This window comes from Dioscorea cayenensis, chromosome 21, assembly GCF_009730915.1.
Source record: "Dioscorea cayenensis subsp. rotundata cultivar TDr96_F1 chromosome 21, TDr96_F1_v2_PseudoChromosome.rev07_lg8_w22 25.fasta, whole genome shotgun sequence".
NCBI lineage: Eukaryota > Viridiplantae > Streptophyta > Magnoliopsida > Dioscoreales > Dioscoreaceae > Dioscorea > Dioscorea cayenensis.
In genome coordinates this window covers 2,359,862-2,380,454 of record NC_052491.1, presented here as the reverse complement: position 1 = coordinate 2,380,454, position 20,593 = coordinate 2,359,862, and the positions used below count along the sequence as shown (strand labels likewise).

At 32.8% G+C, this 20,593-nt stretch overlaps 1 protein-coding gene and 1 long non-coding RNA gene across 11 annotated transcripts in view; both read left to right on the top strand.

The window, feature by feature from the left end:
* Positions 1–20,593, top strand: part of LOC120252496 (serine/threonine-protein kinase EDR1-like) — an 86,579-nt gene that overhangs the window by 34,234 nt on the left and 31,752 nt on the right. The gene's annotated exons all lie outside the window — the stretch shown is intronic.
* On the top strand, positions 7,998–15,620 carry LOC120252518. 10 transcript variants are annotated; one of them, XR_005534021.1, is made up of 13 exons: positions 7,998–8,722; positions 9,213–10,942; positions 11,023–11,064; positions 11,177–12,025; positions 12,381–12,452; positions 13,642–13,773; positions 13,883–13,933; positions 14,094–14,170; positions 14,247–14,334; positions 14,714–14,789; positions 14,871–14,946; positions 15,032–15,119; positions 15,259–15,620. It is a non-coding gene; the product is annotated as an uncharacterized LOC120252518 (long non-coding RNA). The 10 variants fall into 10 exon arrangements; XR_005534018.1 differs by having other exon boundaries at positions 9,213–11,582; positions 11,672–11,719; positions 11,783–12,025; XR_005534022.1 differs by having other exon boundaries at positions 7,999–8,722; positions 9,213–11,064; positions 11,177–11,230; positions 11,783–12,025.

Here is a 20,593-nt window from a genome sequence, read left to right as displayed (position 1 = left end):
AAAAAAATCCTTATGTTATAGTGATTGATTAATGAATAGAAAATTATATTAATAACTTGATTTAACATTCATCAATCCATAGTACATGTGAAGAAGTTGGAAATAATAAAATAAAGGCATGAAAATTACCTAGTAGAAAGATGGCCAAAGGTGAGATGGGATGGTGGCATCATCCCACTCTAAGCTTTCCCACCATTCTCTCTCACAATAAATGTCTATCATTGTTTGATTGTTGTTAATGCCACTCTTGAATGGTAACTTCTTCAGATTAAGACATTCATGCACACAAAGCCATGAAAGTCGAGGAAAATCCAATGCAAAATTGCTTATTCTCACTAATTTTGGTAGGTTTAAATAAAATGATTGCAGGGCAGGGAATGCAGGGCGTTCCGAAACTTCTTTTTGTTGGATTTCTCTCTCCTCGATGTAAAACAATGTTTCTATCTCTGGACAATCACTTATAACTAAATAAGATAGACATGGGAGATGCAGAACCCAAGCTAAATTATCCAAATTACATCCATATATAAATAACCACTTCAACACATGAAAAAATTCTGGAGGCGATAAATCTGTCCAAATAATGTTTCGCAGTTTTTTGACATTAAGGATTGTGAGATTATTGAGATGACTCCCACTTCCATTCATCACAATCTGCTCAAGCTGTGGCCATGATAAAATTGTTAATTCCTGCAAGAATCCATGATCTTTGCAGCTTAAAGTATCAAATGAAACAGAGATCAAGTTATCCATATTGGCTAGATAAAGCCGAGTAGTTGGCAAACATGAGAGTTGTTGGAGAACCTCTTTTGATACTACACACATTCCTATTGCTTTGATGCTATTGTGTTTCTTTAACATTTTTAACTCTTCCAATTCCATCCATCCATGTGGATATAGGTCAATGATCTGCAACTTCTGTAATCTTGACATGAGATCTTTCTCTACCTTGCCAAGCCCTTTCAAATTTCTGCATATCAGATATTGCAATTTCTTCATATATACCAACTCCTTTGGAAGTGATGAGATATTTGTGTTTGAAATGTTTAGGTATTGCAAATTAACTAAACATTTGATGCCCTTTGGAAGCTCTTCGATATGAGTGTCTGAAAGATCCAAATATGTCAAATTTGGCATCTGTCTGAAAAATCCTTCAGGAATACTTTTGAAACAAGAATTAATTTGTATCATTAAACACAACAAATCAGAACACTGATGAGACAAAATTGGTAAAAGCTCCGCAGTGCCACTTATAATCACCCTGTTCGAGAATCTCCAATTCTCTGCATTGATTGCTGCTATTTCAAGTTCAACGGTGGACCAATCATAATTTTTCACTATCCATTTATTCATGTTCATCCCACAGTCTGATGCTATCCACACTGCCATCTCATAAATTACATCATGTATGCTCACATAATCACCATCAGAAGAATACAATAAACATGATTCCTCTAGATTCTTAAAGATATGTCTTGCTTTGCCATAAGCTTGTTGTAAATTGGCAAAATCACCGATCAGGCCTAAACCCATCCAACATGCTAACAAATCATCTTTAGATAACCTTCGCAAAATGGAAGCACACAAGAAACACTCCTGAATATTTCTAGGTAGATTATCATAACTGAATTTCAAAATCGGAAATAATGATTCCTGCACACCTGGAACTACTTCAGTACCTGAATTCTTTAGTGAGCACAAAATATCTTCCCACTCTTGGACAGTATTTCTGTTAGACATTGCCTTACCGACCACTTGCAGAGCAAGTGGCAAACCATCACACTTCTCCATCACTTGCCATGCAATTTCTTTCAACTTTTCATCTGACTCAATAACAGCTAGCTTAACATTATCCTTGAAAAGATCCCATGCTTCATCTGGTTCCAAGCATTCCACTTTAATCGTTTTGTTTGGTCCCATACGGGTACACACATCTTCTGAGCGAGTAGTGAAAATCATTTTATATTTGTATGCTTTGGTAGAATCAGCGTCGCTGTAAGTATTGAGAATTCCAAGATCAGCAAGGCCTACTGGCTCCCATATATTATCAAAGAGCAATACAATGTTCTTAGTTTTCAGGGCATTGAAGATGTCTTCTATACCAGCAGAGGAGGGCAAATGCAACTTTTTAGCAATCTCTTCCCGAAGTTTTTCCAACTGAATACCTTGTGAAGCTTCAATAAATAATATATGATCGAATCCCAAGTTTGCATGATCTAATAATGATTGGTAGATTTTTCTCAAGAGTGTGGTCTTGCCTATACCGCCCATGCCCCATATGCCCACCACTTTGACTGTTTCATCTGCTAAATAACTGCAAACAATATCAAGTTTGGATCTAATACCTTTTCCCAATATTCTGTATGAAACAGGAACTGGTTTAGGCAGTGGTATCTCCACGAGTGAGATTTCCTCCTGTTCTGCTTTCAACTGATTAATCTCCTTTTCCAATTTGATTGCATCACTGCTAATCTTATACCTAGAAAAACAATTTAGAGAACAAGAGCCTGCAACACAATTTCCTTTGCTATATTCATCCAATAATTGTTCTACCTTGTTATCCTTTTCTCCAACCTGTTCAAAACCAATTCTAATGGCATAATTAGAAATCTTTGTGGGAACACAACTTAAAGTCATCTTAATTAGCTCGGTAGAAGAAACTTTACCTTGTGAAGCCAGCGTTGAAGTTGATTGTCAAGTAGTTTCCCCTTATTTTGAGGATCATCAAACTTTCTCTGAATATCCTTCTTCTTGGCCATCAGATCTTTCATGACATTCTTCAAATCATCAAGTTTCTCTTTGGTGAAGAATACATGGCTCATGTCCTGACGCACAACAGGGCTTTGCATGCAAGAACACAAAGGTGAAAGGCAGAGCTTCACCAGATCCATGTGTCTCAAAATTAATGCAAGGATGAAAACACAGTATCAAGTTCTTTCAAACTAAATATATATATATATATATATATATATATATATATATATATATATATATTAATATAAATATATATTCACCCTCTCACAGGCCACTCTTACCGTTTATGAGTTCTTATAAATGGGAGTCAGACTTGTCCCTGAATGACTTATATAAATCTACTAATCGTAGTGGCCACCACTCCAATAATGTTAGGCTTGTTAGCCATCAGGACTTCTCAGGTGAAAGGCCATCCTGTCAGCTTCAATGTTGTTTTAACAGTATATATGCTTGTACTGTATTAAGATGGGTTTTTGCTTTTTTTTGTTATATTATCTTTTCTTGGTGTCTACTACTAACATATTATTTATCCAACTCCCGAAACATCATTATATTATATGATCCTATGATCTGAATGCCTTCTTCTATACCACCCTCCGTGTATGTTCATGAGTTCATCCTTTTATAACCTGACCCAATGCTCAAAATGTTAAATCAAATGCTTGTGAAGGTAATAAGTTTCATATTAATTGTTGTATTAACCAAATATTAGAAACAAAAGAAAAATTACAACTTCCCCCAAATACCATGTCGCATAAGCCAAGATTGGCATAATCTATGTATGGATTATCTTGTTTTGCACTCATAGATAAATCAATAGCTTAGGGTGTTAATAATTAGAAGAAAATCCTCATTTAGTTTTACTTCACATAATCAAAGTTTAACTTCTAGTTGGAGACAAAAATAGTGAAGCTCTTATGATATGAAGCAAAATAAATAAATAAATAAATAAATAAATAAATATATAAATAAAAGAATAAAAACATTAAAAGTCACTTCTTCTATTTGGCTAAAAAAAAAATCATCCAAGTGAGATATTCTTCCGCCTTCTCTTCCAGCTCATCATTGTGAAAGTAATTGTCACTTGATTAAGGATATTTTATAGCATCGACAACATTAAAAATCACTTCTTCATCTTGGTGAAAGATGCAATTCACCTTTTTGTATATCAATAAGTGATCTCCTAGTAGCCAAAAATAATCTACTGAGTAGAATTGGTAGAATTGGTATGTGCTTGTCTTCGTCCATGTCAAGTACAATGAAATTAGCTAGAAAATATAAGATTATCTATCTTGAAGAGAATATTTTCATTTAGCCCCCAGGATGCTTCAAAGAATGATCGGCTAGCTTTAATGTGACTGTAGTAGGATGTGACTTTCCCAATACTATTATACTGGCTTTGAACTGCTCTTATGAATCTCTTATGTCGCTTCAGGCTCGCAATTGCTATAGAGAAAGTGATAAATACACAAGTGTACATACCAATCATGGTGTACATGCCAAGCATGTAAGAAAGTGTGTGTAAAAGCAGGATATCAGTTCACAGGGAAAAATGAAAGCACTAGCAATATCCCTAATTCCAAAAATTAACCTAAATGATCAAGTGATGTGTGTGTGAATAAAAGAAAGTAAAAGCAACAAATACGTAATAAAAGCAGGAGAGAAATCAGGGGAAGAAACGATGTCCAGGTATAGCATCTCTCTAAGGTTTGATAAAGTACAGCACAAAGGTTGTCTAGATATGCAATTCTATTTGAACAGATAGATCTCCTAAAATTTACTAAACCCCTCGATTTGCCTTATCCTTGTTCATTTGATGCTGAGAGAGCCCTAGCTTCTTTGTTTAATGTCTAGAATGCATCTTTTGGTTCTCTCTCATCTTTAAGTGTTGTCCGAAAACTGAGAATGCAACACACACTAAGTTTAGCACCAAATTTCATAATATAATCCTAATACAAGCTAAATGAGTGTACAAAATTATATGAAATACTTAAATGTTGTATACTCATCAGAAAACCCTAATTACATATTTAATTTACATGGTTAGAACTGAGAAATCAATCATATATAGATCACACATATGAGGTAGAGGTTGAGTGTATACCTAGAGATAGGCTATATAGTGTCAAACTCTTCTAATTAGGGTTACATCTAATTGAGGGTAACAAATAGCGCTTTAATCCAATAGTAAGGCAATTGATATTGTCATATGAGATTAGGATTTGATCACCTTGAGAAAGGGGTCAAAATATATTAAGAGTCTCCACAGTTCAAAACCATTCAATCAGTAGCCAATATAGGAAATCACTTGCATAGTTGTCTCAAGAGGACTGTATTGGAGGCACCATCATCTTATCCTTAATTTGACCCTCCATTGTTTGATTTAGGGCTCTAGTTATCCTCACTCTATTTCATCTATTAGATAAGAGAGGAGAAGCTAGTACTAGGAGCATTTGTCCTCTTGAAATTGATTACCTTATTTTAGGGTACATTTTACTACTTCACAAGACCCAAGCACATGTCGTTTAATAAGCAAAGGGCGTATTATTTATTTTAGGAGTTTCCACGATCTAAGGATACTGAACATTTAATCAATATAAGAATTCATTTGCATGGTAGTCTCAAGGGGATTCATATCCAATGTACAATCCTCTCAATTTGATATCACCCTTAATCTTACCATCATTTTTAGTCTCTTTAATTGCTTTCTTTTAGATTAGGTAGTTTAACAACCATCTTTCAATTTATCGTCTAGAGAATAGATAAAAAAAAATTAGTACTAAAAGTACCGGTCTTCAAGAAATAGACTACCCTAATTTTGTCGTACAATTTATTACTTGTACAATTTGCATACTTGTATGATGTGCAAACCATTTAATATTTAAGCAACAACTGCTCCTCTCACTATATTTAATATACATATGATATAATATTAATATAATATAACATTGACTGCTGTGTTTGGTAATGTATCAACAACCAAGGATACATATTTTCTCCTTAAATGTCAAGATTGGCTGCTTAAGGATTCTTTTCTATGGATAAAATTCGTTTCTTTCCTATAAAATTGATTTTTTTTAAATTTATTTATTTATTTATTTATTGTTATTATTATTTTTTAATAATAAACGACAAGCGTTTTTTTTATGAATATAAACAGTACTGAATAGTACTAAATCCCAGATGTACATTATATGTACAGTATAAAAATAGTATAAAAATCTCGGGTGAATAATGTATGAACAGTATGGAGAATAGTACCACCGAGGGAGAGATTTGAACCCATGGCCTCCCCCCTTACACTTTGGTGTCATACCATTGGACTATCCAATGGTTGACCTATAAAATTGATTTACTAGCAATGATGAAAATGACCAGAGAATATTTAATGTTGTTTCTAACATTAAAAAAACATACTTTCTTTTTAAATATTAATAATTAAATTAGAACGTTGGCGCCAAATTGGTGATTTTTATTTCATTAAGCTAGCAAATCATTCCCAGGAAATAAAAATTAGAGTAGTTAGCTTCTATTTTCCATGGATTTTTATTTTAATGAGCAGAAAGAAAGAATAAAAGTGTGATGTAATGCATTTGCAAAGATTTTTACTTACTCATTTACATGTTTTATGTACCTTGAAGAACCTTGATGTGTGTGTGATTTCTTGAAATAAATTTTCACATAATAATTAGCTAATGTCCAACTCATCATTAGCACCGGATATACCGTTATATACATATCCCCTTCCAATTTTCGCTAATTAAATATAATTTATATTAGCTGAATATTTTGTGAAACTGAATTCTATACTTTTTGAGAAGTAGACATAAAACAAAATTTTATTTATTTATTTTTAAAATTTCATAATCAATGATGTTTGAATTGATACTATATAGTATGTATTATTAAGACGTACATTGCGCATATAATACATTTAGTGCCAAATAATTGACAATCACATCTAGATATACGTTGAAGTAAATAGTCATCATGTTGCAATACATATCGATCAATGATTGACATATTTTGCAACATAATATAATTATCTGAATAGTCTATCTCCTTCTTTAATTTTATCTTTTAATTTTAGTCTATCTATTATTATAAAGTATAATATTTTAGTCCCTTTGTAATTTTAATTGATTCATATCAGTCCTTTTTTTTTTAGGGTTTAGGGTTTATAAGTTTTGATATGACTCAATTAAAATAATAGAGGGACTTAAACAGTACAATTTAATATAGAAAAGTTTAAAAAATAGAGAGGTTTTTAGATAATTATATGTTTCCAATATCTATATAATATATGTTTATATATATATTTGAATTCATTAGCTAATTGATGATGATAAAAGGATAACTTGAAAGAAGAATTCAAAGAATAGTTATGGTTGAATTAATTACCTAATTAATTATTTTTTTACTAATAAAGATGTGAGCCATCTTCTAAAACAACCTACCTTAAAATAACATATACCAGGGAAGACTTTACTTGAGTCTTTTTATAATAATTTTACTCCTTAATGTACAGCTACTTGTCCACATCGAAGGAAGACTTTATTTGAGTTTTTTATTTAAATAATTTTATTCTTAAATTTGTGACTTGTCACTTGCTTGTGATCCAAGTAAAACTAATAAAATATTTGTAATGTTGATTTTTGTTGGTTGGTGCCAACATTTATTATTCATTTCATCTAATTAAGTTTCATGAATTACCTATCATAGACTTCAACTTTAAGAAAGTTTTTAAATTTGTAGCAAGTTGATATTTTCCTAATTAACTTAATGATTCTTCATTGAAAACTAGAGTTGACTATGAATGTCTAGACACATCCTTGGAAGATTACTGATGAAATAAGAAATTGTTAGTGTTTTCCATGATTAAATGGACCCCTTTCTCAAATCTCTCACAGCAGATCGTTCTCCATACTTTCGTCTACATCAGCTCACTCGGGATTTTTATAATATTACTCATACTTGTCATACGTATCATCACATCCGGGGTTCTAATCTTATTTAAGTCTTGTTTATATTCATAAAAGGCGTTTGTAGATGCATTATTGATTCAGGATCCCTTTCATCGATGAACGACATCAAGGATGACTTCAGAGTAGTAGTTTCCTGGCTTTACTCACTATTTCTATGTATTTCCACCGTTGTGTCATTATAGTTGTACTGTGTCTTGTTTGTTTTTGTGTATTTTTTTAAATATTATTTATTCTTTCACTACACCGATTTTTACTTTTAAAGGCACATTGATAGAGGTGTTTTTAAAAGCCGGCTCCATAAGTGAAATAAAAAAAAATATCCCAGTTTTAAAGCCGGTTTAAGATAACCGCATGAAAAAGTTGGATTTTATTCAGGATGTTCTCTGGGCTTCTTCATTTGCTCGAGCAGCGACCATGAGGAGACATCGCCCTAATCGTAGTCATTCTTCATTTGCTCTAGCGGAAACCCCAAGCAGAGGAGATATAAATTAGAACCCTTAATGCCACGATTCCCCCTCCTCCTCCTCGCCGAAACCCTAAACCTAATCCCCGACCCAGCTCCTCCTCCGGCGGTAGTGGTTGGTTCTCCTCGATCTCTTCAACCAAACCTCTTCTCTCACCCTTAAATATTGAGACGATGAAGACGATGACGATGACGATGATGAGACCGAAACCCTAATTCCTTCTCCTTCATCGGCTCATTGGACGCCATTAATCTCAGGAAGGAGGTGGAGAAATTGATGTTCAAGGAGAGCTTTGCGATGGTGAAGAAATCCGACGACCCATGCTCCGATTTCTAGTGACCCATGGAGGAGATGATGGTGTGAAGAAGGAGCTGTACGAGCCCTGCGATCTCGAAGAGCTCTTGCATTGCTTTCTCTCTCTCAACTCTCGCCATCACCACCGTGCCATCATCTCCGCCTTCTTCGAGATTTGGGACACTCTCTTTTCGGCCACCACCGCCAGTGAGCAACACCCCCGAGGTTCACTGTTTTTCTCCTCATCTTTGATCATATACTCTCATAATTTTATAAAAAATATTATGTTTTAATAAAAAAAATAATATTATTCGTATATATCCTCTTAAAAAATTATATTTATGTCATCAACCCTTCAACAACATTGATATTAATATTATTAAAAAAAAAAAAGATACAAAACTTCCATTTTGCCTTACATCACAAAGGCATATTTGTGTCAATATTGGTGTTTTAGTGGGGGTTTATAGATATTTACTTGAGGTAGTGGTTTCTTTATTCACTGACAGTATGATCATACTCACAAATGTTTTAATGCTAATCTGATTTTATAGTGTGTTGTTCCATATTTGCTCACTAGAACATGCAATTGATAGTATGATCATTGTAAACCATTGAGCATGCTTGCATCATAATCTAACTTGTTTAATTATTATAATCTGGTTGGTAGGTCTTCCATTGATGAACACTTGTTGTTTAATTTTGTTCTACTCAGGATGAGTTACAAGCCCTTGATGGAGTTCATCCTGTTTCTAGATGCTGCCAAGAGTATGGCTTATGACTCAATTCACCAATGTATTTAGAATTTTATTTAATTTAATTAGAAATATTGAGATACGTCTATTCTGTCACTGCATTCTTTAAAAGGTGAGATCATGAGGACCATGTTTAGGAAATAATTGCCATGGTCATTGTTCTTAGGTTTTATGATCTTATGATTATTTTTATTTTGAGTTTTATTTGCTAATGATGTAGAGGTCTATTAGATTTTGATTTCTATTAGTTTTTATGCTAACAAGCTCAAGAAGGAAGTATACAATTACCCTAAGTTTCATCTTTTAATCATTAACAGTGCTTAGTCTCCAATTCATTCTTGCTTTTTTTTTTTAATAATTTGATATCGTTGTTGTTTATTTTTTCCTTATTGATGGGAATGAGATATAAATTATGTGGATTTGTGATTCTATTTATTTATGTGTGGTTTGGATTTTGCTAACCTACTTGATTTTGATCTTCTTGTTATTTCTCTTAAGAAAATTGCCCAAACCTTAATGAATTGAGTTAGCTTGGTTTATTGGTTTTAGCTTGGGCTTGCTAATTTCACTATAAAGATCAATAATTCTCTTAATGAGGAGCCAATCTAGGAAGACCCTTTGGGCATCAAAGTAAATTTCTTGGTGATATGTTCAGTGATTCATCAACTTACATGTACCAGTTTACTTCATTACTAAATTGCATTGTTATACAAGGCATTATCATTTTCCATTTGCTGAAAGGTTTACTTGGGGCATAAATTAGTTTGTCTAGAACTAATGCCTAGTTGGCAGGAACCCTAAACACCTTGATGACTTCTTTGTGGCCACCTTAAACAACACCGAGGGGGAGAACATAAAATTAGTAAACTCAGGTGGGTTAGATTTGAGTGTAATGAAGAATACATCAAATTGACATAATTGTCGTAAACGAAAGTGTTCAATTATGGCATTGTTAAAGGTGTTTTTATTTTTAATTTTTTATGAATAGGTACATGAAAGCTTGGAATGGGCTTACTTCTGTCGAATAGAATCTATATAATTATATGAACTAAATTTGTATTGATGATGAAAATTAAAATGGAATTTTGTTGGTGCTAATTAAATCTCCATTGATGTTTGTTGTTGTCAAGCAAGTTCTTGCTTAGTGTCCTTGATGAAATGTTAATTACTACTAACGAATGTAGTAGCTATTATTGGATAGAAATTTATGGTTATGCTATGAGATCTTTGCTGGGATTATTGTGAATGGCTCTTTTTTAGGAAGTGATGAGTGTGAAGAACTTATTTGATTGTGCTTGTGAGATATCAGGGGCCTCCTTGTGTTGGGAACACATAATATTTCTTGTTTGATATTTGGAGAGGTTAATTCTGCATTGGTTGTTATCTTGTGAGAAGCATTTTGATGACTTTGATGACTTTGATAACTGCTTATGAGATATCAAAGGGACACTATGTATTGAGAATTCATAATATTTCTTGTTTGAACTTTGAATTCCTGATTTGGAAATTTCAAGTAGAAAAATATCCCTGGTATACATATTGATGACATCCTTACTTATCTGAAATGTTTGAGAATGCTCAGTTGCAGATGATGAACCAAATAGAAAGAACTTCCTCAGTCCTGTTTGGCTTGAAATCTTACATGTGTGAAAAGTCATTGAGCAGTAGCCATTGACTTTCACAGTGTTAGGTAGTGTATAAACATGAACATCTTCTATTTTAGTAGATCTTGATTGCCTTCACAGAATCTCTCTTGCTCAATCTCTGCAGCTTAGCATGAAATATTTAAGAGACACAAAATCAGAAGAAAGGGTTTGGTTTTTATCAATTTATTTTTACAAAGTTCAATCATTACATCTTTTTGTTTTCCTTTTTTTGTGACAATAATTTTTTTTTTGGCCATCTGTTTAATCTTTTATTGCAGGATAAGTGGGTTACAAATAAACTGCTCAACATCCTATCGACTGTTGATGTTTTTGTAAGCTTGCCTGATTATTTCTTTATCATGTTGGTGATGTCTGTTAGATTAACTTATGCTAATGAAGTGCACGCTCAATGCGCACACACACATGTTAAGAAGTGATGGATGAGTGTTAGAGACATATGATGAATTGATACCTTAATTTGCTTGCAATTGTGGCCATTGCTGGTTGATTCTCATTATTGAAGCCAAATAAAGGCAAAAGATAAAGGTTAAATAATTATTTGCAAGATTGCTAGTCCCAGCTTCAGCCATGAAGTTTTCTTCCTACGATGTTATGCTTACATGCGTCCATTTACTGCTGAATATAATAGCAACCTTCCCACAACTTGCTTATTGGGAAATCATTGTAAGTTGTATTATATATTACTACAACATTAGCATTCATCTATCTGTATAATGTGAATATCTTGCTTACTTGTGATAATATTTTCATAGCTAGGTCTTCTTATAAGGTAATTGAAGAAGTCAATGATCCTGGATTAGGTAATTACTTGATTTTATGGTTGAAATATGAATATTACTTGATTTTCTCTTGCCTTTTGACAGAGAGAAGAAAACATGGATGGAAACCTATTGGCCTTGTACATGCTAGAGTATATATTATGGGTGAAATGCATAATATTGCATTTCTTGACGAATTTCTTTAAATGCTAGTAAATTAATTTCTGAGAAATGAAGGAGAGAAGTGTGAAGAAAGGAGAGGGTTCTTTTCAAGCATCAATTCAAAGAAAGGCCACTCTGTCACACTTGCAACTATATGTGCCAAGGCATTGTCCTCAAACACAGAAGGTAGATACACTGACATGCACCTTATATGTAAGACCCATATGCATCCTTGTTTTCTTTTCCATCTTTGCTTTCCCATTCCACCATAAAACCCTTCATGTCAAAAGCCATCTCCCTCACTTATTATCTCATCTTTTGCTTTCATTTTGGTTTTTCTTATTACAAAGATATGATTCTCTTCTTTATTTATTTATTACCATTTATTTATTTTTTTTATATGTGTGGTTGCCTATACAGCACCTGCCACTCTCTTTTACAGAATATAAACCATTACCAGTCATCCTTGCACTAAAAATCCCTTGTCATTGTCTTGCCCTTGCAATGCAAATGATACTGTATATTTTTATTGTTCTTTCAGGGATATGGATTGAAAAGCAAAGATTGGAAAAAGTGAGTATTATTTCATGATGGTTGTGCATTTTCTTGTGAGGTACCACCCAATAACACATCTCTTTCAAAATTTAATTCATTTATCCTTCTGTTTTTTATTCATGCATCAAGTGAGCATTGACATCTTGTTTTTAGAATTGTTTTTCTTTTTGAGAATGAGTATAACATCTTGTATGTGAGTGATGTTAAGAGATAGTACTAGCAACCTAGGTTGGACTGCTTCTAGGTGTAGAAGCATATATGTGTATTCATAAATGAAGTCGTGTATAATTAAGCTTCTTCAGGCCTCTATGCTGGTGGGAGCCTTGATGTCTTTTGAGTATAAAAATCATGTTTTCTTTTCTTTTTAATCTTAAAACAGAACTTCCAAAGGTTATGTTTTCAGTTTACTTTTGTTTCTTTAAGTACTGAGATTGACAAACCTGCTAGTATTCAAAAGTTTCTATGAATTGCTTTCATATTGTAACTGAGCATTGGGTGCCACATGCTCGGTTTGAGTGGAATATCAGGCTGATTGATTTCCACTGTAGCTACTTGAAATGACATCACCTGTTCACATAGTTCAGGTTTAGTCAGCAGTCTATACCATTTCATAATTGGTATATACGTACACAAACTTCATGAAGATAAGAAGAGCAATAATTGTAAAGCAAAGGTCAACAACATAGGCAATTGTAACTAAAAAAAAAATCATATTATCTTCTATTATTGTTCATGCTCTGTTAATTAACATTCATGAAATCTTCAATAGGTGGGAATATTATCTTCAATTTTTAATTTTCTTTGCCAACCTGTCCCAGGAAGTGATACTTGATTATGAATAGTTGGATGAACATTTACGACTATATATATTATGTCATATATCTATATTCTTCTTATCTGCTAAAAATTTCATATTGCAAAATTCTCTGATCTTCTTAGTTTTAAGTTTTAATACACTCAATACAACTGTTGTTTCTAATGCTTTCATCATTCAGTATCCACTTTCTTTTTATAAGGTTTTTACTTCTTAGACCTTCTAAGTTGTTTTGGTAAAACTATAGGTGTTTACAATCCCTTGTTAAGGGATTGTATAAAAAGTTTCTTTTTATAAGGTTTTTACTTCTTAAACCTTCTTAGATTGTCTTTGTAACTTATTTGGAGGTCAGTGGTGCTGCATTATTAGCTTCATATTTTCTAATATGTAAAATTCTTAATTAAATAGATGAACTTACTGAATTTGAAAACAGGTTCTCAAGTTGGTTGTCTTCTGGTCTGGAAGCTCGGAAAGCACACCATTTGAGTTCAAACTCTACAACAAACTTGGCACATGGCAAGCTGAGCCTGGCGTCGTTAGTTAAGATGTCATCACTGCTGTCAAGGTCTCTACATCTGTTTTCTATCTCTTAATTTTTTGGATGATCTTAAAATGTGATTCTTCTTGTTATTGAATGAAATTGTCTTTTTTTCTCTTCTTTTACTTGAATGTAGGCAGGCTACAGGCATATTGATTGTGCACGGATTTATGGAAATGAGAATGAGGTAAATTAATATGTTTATGTGTGGATTATTTTCTTAATCATATATAACCATGATGGTTTTGAGTGACTAGCTTGACAATTGAGCCTAAAGTTTTTAATGAAGGGATTTATTTAGTCATTTGAGCTTAGATATTCTTTGATCTGATTTCTGGTGATCATAGATTGGTTTGGCTTTAAAAAAGCTGTTTGCTGATGGAGTGGTGAAATGTGAAGAACTATATATAACCTCCAAACTTTGGTTTGTTTCTTCCCATGCTCATAAATTCATTTGATTGTATGCAAGTTCATGTAATACTGTCAAGATTGGTTTGCAGGTGTGGTGATCATGATCCAGAAGATGTCCCAGAGGCACTGGAAGCAACCTTGAAAGACTTACGACTTGACTATCTAGATCTTTATCTGGTACTACTTTCTCAATAGCCAGAACTTTTGGTTTTGCATAATTGATCAACAACATTTAGCTATGAAGATTCATGCTATTAATGTATATATGTTAATTGAGTTTTCTTTTAATTGATGATTCAAGTGATGTCATTCTCATGTCTATTTCACCATGTCACTCTTTTCTTGTCACTGTCTTTTGCAATCAAACAAATGTTTTAAGAATACACTTTCAAATAAATGAATGGCGGCAGATAGAAGCATCAATCCAATTCAAAGTCATACAAACATGTAACATCAATAAGGCAATAACATGTTTGAATATGAAGTTCATGTTTGAATCCATTTATGACATGTTTCTTAGATCCTTACAACTAGTTCTGGACAAACTAAATTTCAGGAAGATGTTAAACTGTTAAAAGATACAGGCATGGATGCATACAGATTCTCTATCTCTTGGTCAAGGATTTTACCAAGTAAGTTTTTCTCAATAACCATGGTAACTAATCAGATGATTAAATTTCCTACTAATTATTACTAATGTGAATTTTCTGCAGGGATCAATAAAGGGTGGTATAAATCATGAGAGAATTGCATATTACAACAATCTGATCAATGAGTTAATACAAAATGGTAGGTTAGATTCCTTTATTACAACAAGTTTGATCTTCATGTTAAATCCATAAAATGGTTGTCGAAATTTGAGTAAATTGATTAGGAATCAAGCCTTTTGTGACGATATTCCATTGGGATGTTCCGCAAGCTCTAGAGGATGAGTATGGAGGCTTTCTAAATCGAAGATTCTTGTAAGCTATTTTATTTGTTTTTACATTGATCAATAATAGGATATATGAAGCAATACCTATCTAATATAATAAACTAGCTTATAATATTTTCAACGAGAAGCACTTCTTTCCTATCAATATTTCTATCATTGATCCCCAGGGATGACTTCAAGGACTATTGTGAGGTTTGTTTCCGGGAATTTGGAGACAGAGTGAAGCAATGGATCACATTAAATGAACCCTGGACTTTTAGCAGCTATGGATGACACTGGAGTTTTTGCACCCGGGCGATCCTCAATCTCTGGAAATTGTTCACTTGGTGATTCTGCAAAAGAACTATACATTGTCTCTCACAATCTTATTCTTGCACATGCACTTGCAGTCAAGCTTTACATAACACTTATTTGTAAAAATAGTGAAGACATAAAGACATGAGGCGAAACTTATTAGTAAAGTTGATGTCTATTACTTGATCTTGTTGTTCTAAAGGTGTTAGAAATGATCAAGGGAAACTTGGCTTCCTGTCATTTTTTTTTGTTTTTTTGAGAAAAATGGAATTCAATTAAAATGTGAGTTTTTAAATGATTAAAAGCAGGGTTTTAATTAATTAAATAATATATATTTAATTAAAAATTAATTATTATGCATGTTTTTGAGGGGGTTATAACCGCCTTTAAAACAATAACTAGAGTTTTAAAATTTTAATTGTAGAGGCGGTTATAACCGTCTCTAAAGGTATTAGTGTTAATAAAACCTTATTAATTGTAGAGGCGGTTATAACTGCCTCTAAAAGTATGAGTGTTGTTAAAATCTGGTTAATTATAGAAGCGGTTATAACCACCTCTAAAACTATTACTTAAAATTTTAATTGTAGAGGCGGTTATAACCGCCTCTAAAATATAACTAGTTTTAAAATTTTAATTGTAGAGGTGGTTATAACCGCTTCTAAAACTATTAGTATAATTTTAAAATTTTAATTGTAGAGGCAGTTATAACCGCCTCAATAGGTAAAATATCATTTGAGGCGGTTATAACCGCCTCTAAAAACTCGCTCTTTGCTATTAATTTACTCATCAGGTTGTATTAAACGGCTCTAAATTCTAGAGAGCGAAGCTATCTAGCCGATTAGAGGCGGGTGAAAAAAATTCATCACTAAAGCTATAGAGACGGGTTTAACCGCCTCTATAGGTCATAAAAACCACCTCTAAAGCTCTTTTTTAGTGTAGTGTTTGTTAGTGAATTTTAAAAAATAGTAATAATAAATATTAAAAAAATAAAACCACAAAAAAATGCTATTGCTATTTCAAAATTTCTAAAAATAATCAGCAATTTGTGAGTTTTCTTTCTTTACTCAATTTCTTCTGAGTTTATATTTTATATTTTATTATAGAGATTTATTATGTATTTTTTTAAAAAATATTTTATATCTAAATTAATTTTTTTCAATTTTTTTGTTTAAAAATATTTTATATTTATTAAATAATTATTGTTATACCTTTGCATATGTTACTTTTCAATTTGCTAGGGCAAGTCTAAAAATCATTTATAAGAAGTCAAAAACCGTAACATTGCCTTGCGAGATAGTGAATGTATTGTGTCTTCAATCCTTGCATTGATTTTGAGATACATGGATCTGCTGAAGCTCTGTCCTTAATCAACATCAATCCGTGACTCCTTTGTCCCTTCTCTGGACTGGAGCACAAATTTATAATTAATTATTTAATTTTTTAAATTTTTTTCAAGAGTCATGTTTTACTTTGACGGTTTTACCTACTCGATTTTTTACTTACTCTAATTTTTATTTTTATTTTTATTTTATTTTTATTTTTTGACACTAGGTGATATGCATCCCAATTTAAAATTTTAAGTTAGAGACATGTATAAGGCCTTGTTTGGATTAGCTTAATAAAAAAGTGCTTTTTTTAAGTTTGGTAGAAGGATTTTTAAAAAAAGTGCTTATGAGAGTAAGTTAAGTGCTTTTTTATATTTTATGTTTGGATATGTTAATGTAGAAGCACTTTTATATATGTAAAGTTGTTTGGATATGCATTCTTGAAAGGACTTTTTTCAATGTCAAATTACTAAAATGGGCCTTCATTAGTTTATTATAATAACACTAATTCTAATACTAATATACTAACATACTAATATTAATACAAATATAATAATAATATTAATATGAATACAAATACTAATTAATATACTAATTATAATATATGAATACTAATATGAATACTAATATACTAATACAAATACAAATATACTAACATACTAATATTAATACTAATATACTAATAATAATAATATCCTAATAATTATAATAATACTAATATACTAATATATTAATAATAATACTAATATGAATACAAATACTAATATACTAATAATAATACTATTACTAATACAAATATACTAATATACTAGTACTAGTACTAATATACTAACATACTAATACTAATATATTAATGTACTAATTCTAACACTAATACTAATGTACTATGATTATAATTATAATTATAATCATAATTATTATTATTGAAAAAACAAAAAATATAAAAGCATAGTCATTTCTTTATCTGATAAGGGTAACCTAGTAATTTAATAACTCCAAAATAGCTTCTAAGAAGTGTTTTTTCCAAAAGCACCACAAGACTAGCTTCTCAAAAAAGCTATTTTTCAGTTTTTTATCGACTCGCCTCGCAGAAAAAGCTAATACAAACATGATTTTTTGAGCTCAGAAGTGAACTTCTGGGCTTTTTAAAAGCCAATCCAAACACCCCCTAAATATGGAGCTCGCTAACAAGCTCAACAACATTTTCCTTTCGTCTTGCGTAGGTTTTGATCTTGAGACCCTTATGAAGTGAGAACCTTACACAAAAGACCCGGCACCAATAAACCAAGCAACTATTAGTTCTTTTCTTTTTTGTTTCACTGTTGCATCAGCCAACAGAATATTTCATCCATTTTGTTAATATAAAATTGTTTTTAACATATATTATTATAAAATGATGATGCTCTGTATTTCAAATCAGGGATGCATCAATTAACTCTTCTTTGTTTCTGTGTTTTTAAATCAGGAATTAATACTTCATTTTCTGTTTAATGGAAACTGAAAACAACTTTGAAGAAAAATCTTACTTTGTTACTTCTATTTAATCTAGGCATTTAATTTCAGGCAATGTTATTCGGATTTGTACGTATTGTTGTGTTGATAATTTATACCTCTAGATATGTAAAACAAATATATATATATATATATATATATATATATATATATATATATATATATATATATCTAATTATCTATTATAATCTCACATTGACAAGGAGCTGATTAGGCCGCTAATTTGTTTACAATGATTATAATCAATAAGCGATTGAGAACAACAACGAAACACATAACGAAGATTATAACACATTCAAGTATATACACAAATCACTAACTATTTTATTTTATTATTTTTTTTAAAAAAAAGGTGGATAAACTGCATTCATTGAAAACACAAAGAACAAGTACAAAAGAGAAGTACAACCTGAGCAGAGGCTCAACAAAATTACCACAAGGAGTGGAGAAAAAGGTGCTAAAATAACCGAAGCAAGAACAGGGGATAAAAGACGACAACAACCCTAATGGAAAGGACGATCCAAAAGGGGTACATCAAAGCAGAAGACTAGATCTCGCTAGGCGGGGGCCCTCCACAGGGGCATCTGGCTCCACTTCACTAGATGAAAGAAACTCCAAACTTCGCTTAACCTTCGCCAACGGATACTCAATTTTCATCCTCTTAGCTTCTGGAGCTGCAGAAAACCAAAATCAAAGCAATAGTCGAAAGATAATTAGCATTGAAAATGCGAGCATTTCTTTCAAGCCAAATGTTCCAAGTGATAGCCCTCACTAGCAAATCCCAAAATTAAAGCAAAGATTTTGGAAAAGACCGTCGCCAGTCACCCCATAGATCAAGAAGAGACCTAGGAGTGCAACGGGCCCCTAACAATTGACCAAAGAAGGTCCAAACATGGGTAGCCAAAAGGCAGTGAATCAAGAGATGCTCAGCAGTCTCGACATTCGTATGGCACATCACACAAGTAGGCGTAGGTAAAACATTACATCTATGCCAGGCTAGGTTGTCTAAAGTCAAGATTTTGTTATCCAAAGCTAGCCAGTTGAAGAGATTAATCTTTTTGGGCAATTGCCTTTAAGGATGACATTGGTCTTATGGCACCGGATACCCCCATCATTTAAAAAGTTATAGAAGGTTTTAACAGAGAACCTTCCATTTGGAGATAGTTTCCAACGCCTCTCATCAATCCCAGAAGAGGGTTGAGAGTGAAATAAGTTTAGTAAGTTGCATGCCGTAGGAAAATCATCAAAGGCGTGGGTGGGCCCTCTGTGAACAAAATCTTTAATTGTTTCTTCCTTGGACTGAGCTAAGAGGAAAAGTTGAGGCCAAATGTTTGCAGGTGCACGCCCCTCTGCCCAGTTGTCTAGCCAAAAAAGAGTGGAGGAACCGTTTTTACCAATTGATAAAGAATTTTTTCTGAATGCCGGTAGTGTATGTAGGATTCCATTCCAGAAGAAGGATCTATATCTACATTGCTTGTGATGTAAGTTCCATGACGGGATACTTTTGAAATAATTTTCCCGAATGATATTCTCCCCACACCAATGGTTCCCGGAGCTAATCTTCCACCACCATTTTCCCAGGAGGGCACTGTTAAAAGTTTCGAGGTTTAAAATTCCCCACCCACCTTGCTCAGAAGATCTACTTAATCTTGCCCAGTTTACCAGTCTAATTTTGCTATGTTGGATGTCCGGTCCCGACCATAAGAAATCTCTTTTAATTCTGTCAATGTTCTTAATCACCCAAACGGGAAGTTTGAAAATTGACATCCAGTAGGTGGGGATAGCAGTTAGAACTGAGTTAACCAAAGTGAGTCTACCACCCAAGGACAGTAACTTGGATTTTGAAGCAGCAAAACGAGAACGGATCTTGCTTAAGAGTATGTCTCAATCTTGTCTACGTGGTCGACCCCCCGAGATAGGTATCCCAAGATAAGTTATCGGAAGGGAACCCGGTCTGCAGTGAACCGTTCTAGTAAGTGAAATATGGGGCTCAAGGTTTCTTTGGGCAGCAATTAAACAAGTTTTTTCAGAGTTAACTTTAAGGCCTGATAACCCTTCAAAAATATAGAGAATGAGTTTGATAATAAAAAGGTCATCTCCTCCACCAGTTGTAAAAATAAGTAGGTCATCAGCATATTGTAAGTGATACATTTTAACTCCAGTATCTCTAAGTGGCACGCCATGTAGGATTCTAGAGTTAAAAGCATTGTTAAACATGGTGCTGAGAACATCTACTGCGAGGACAAATAGAAGAAGGGAAAGTGGGTCTCCTTGTCTAAGTCCTCTGCGATATCAGATATAACCCCTTTGAACACCATTTATTAGAAATTTCACCTTGGAGGTGGTGAAAATAGAGCTTATCCACCCAATC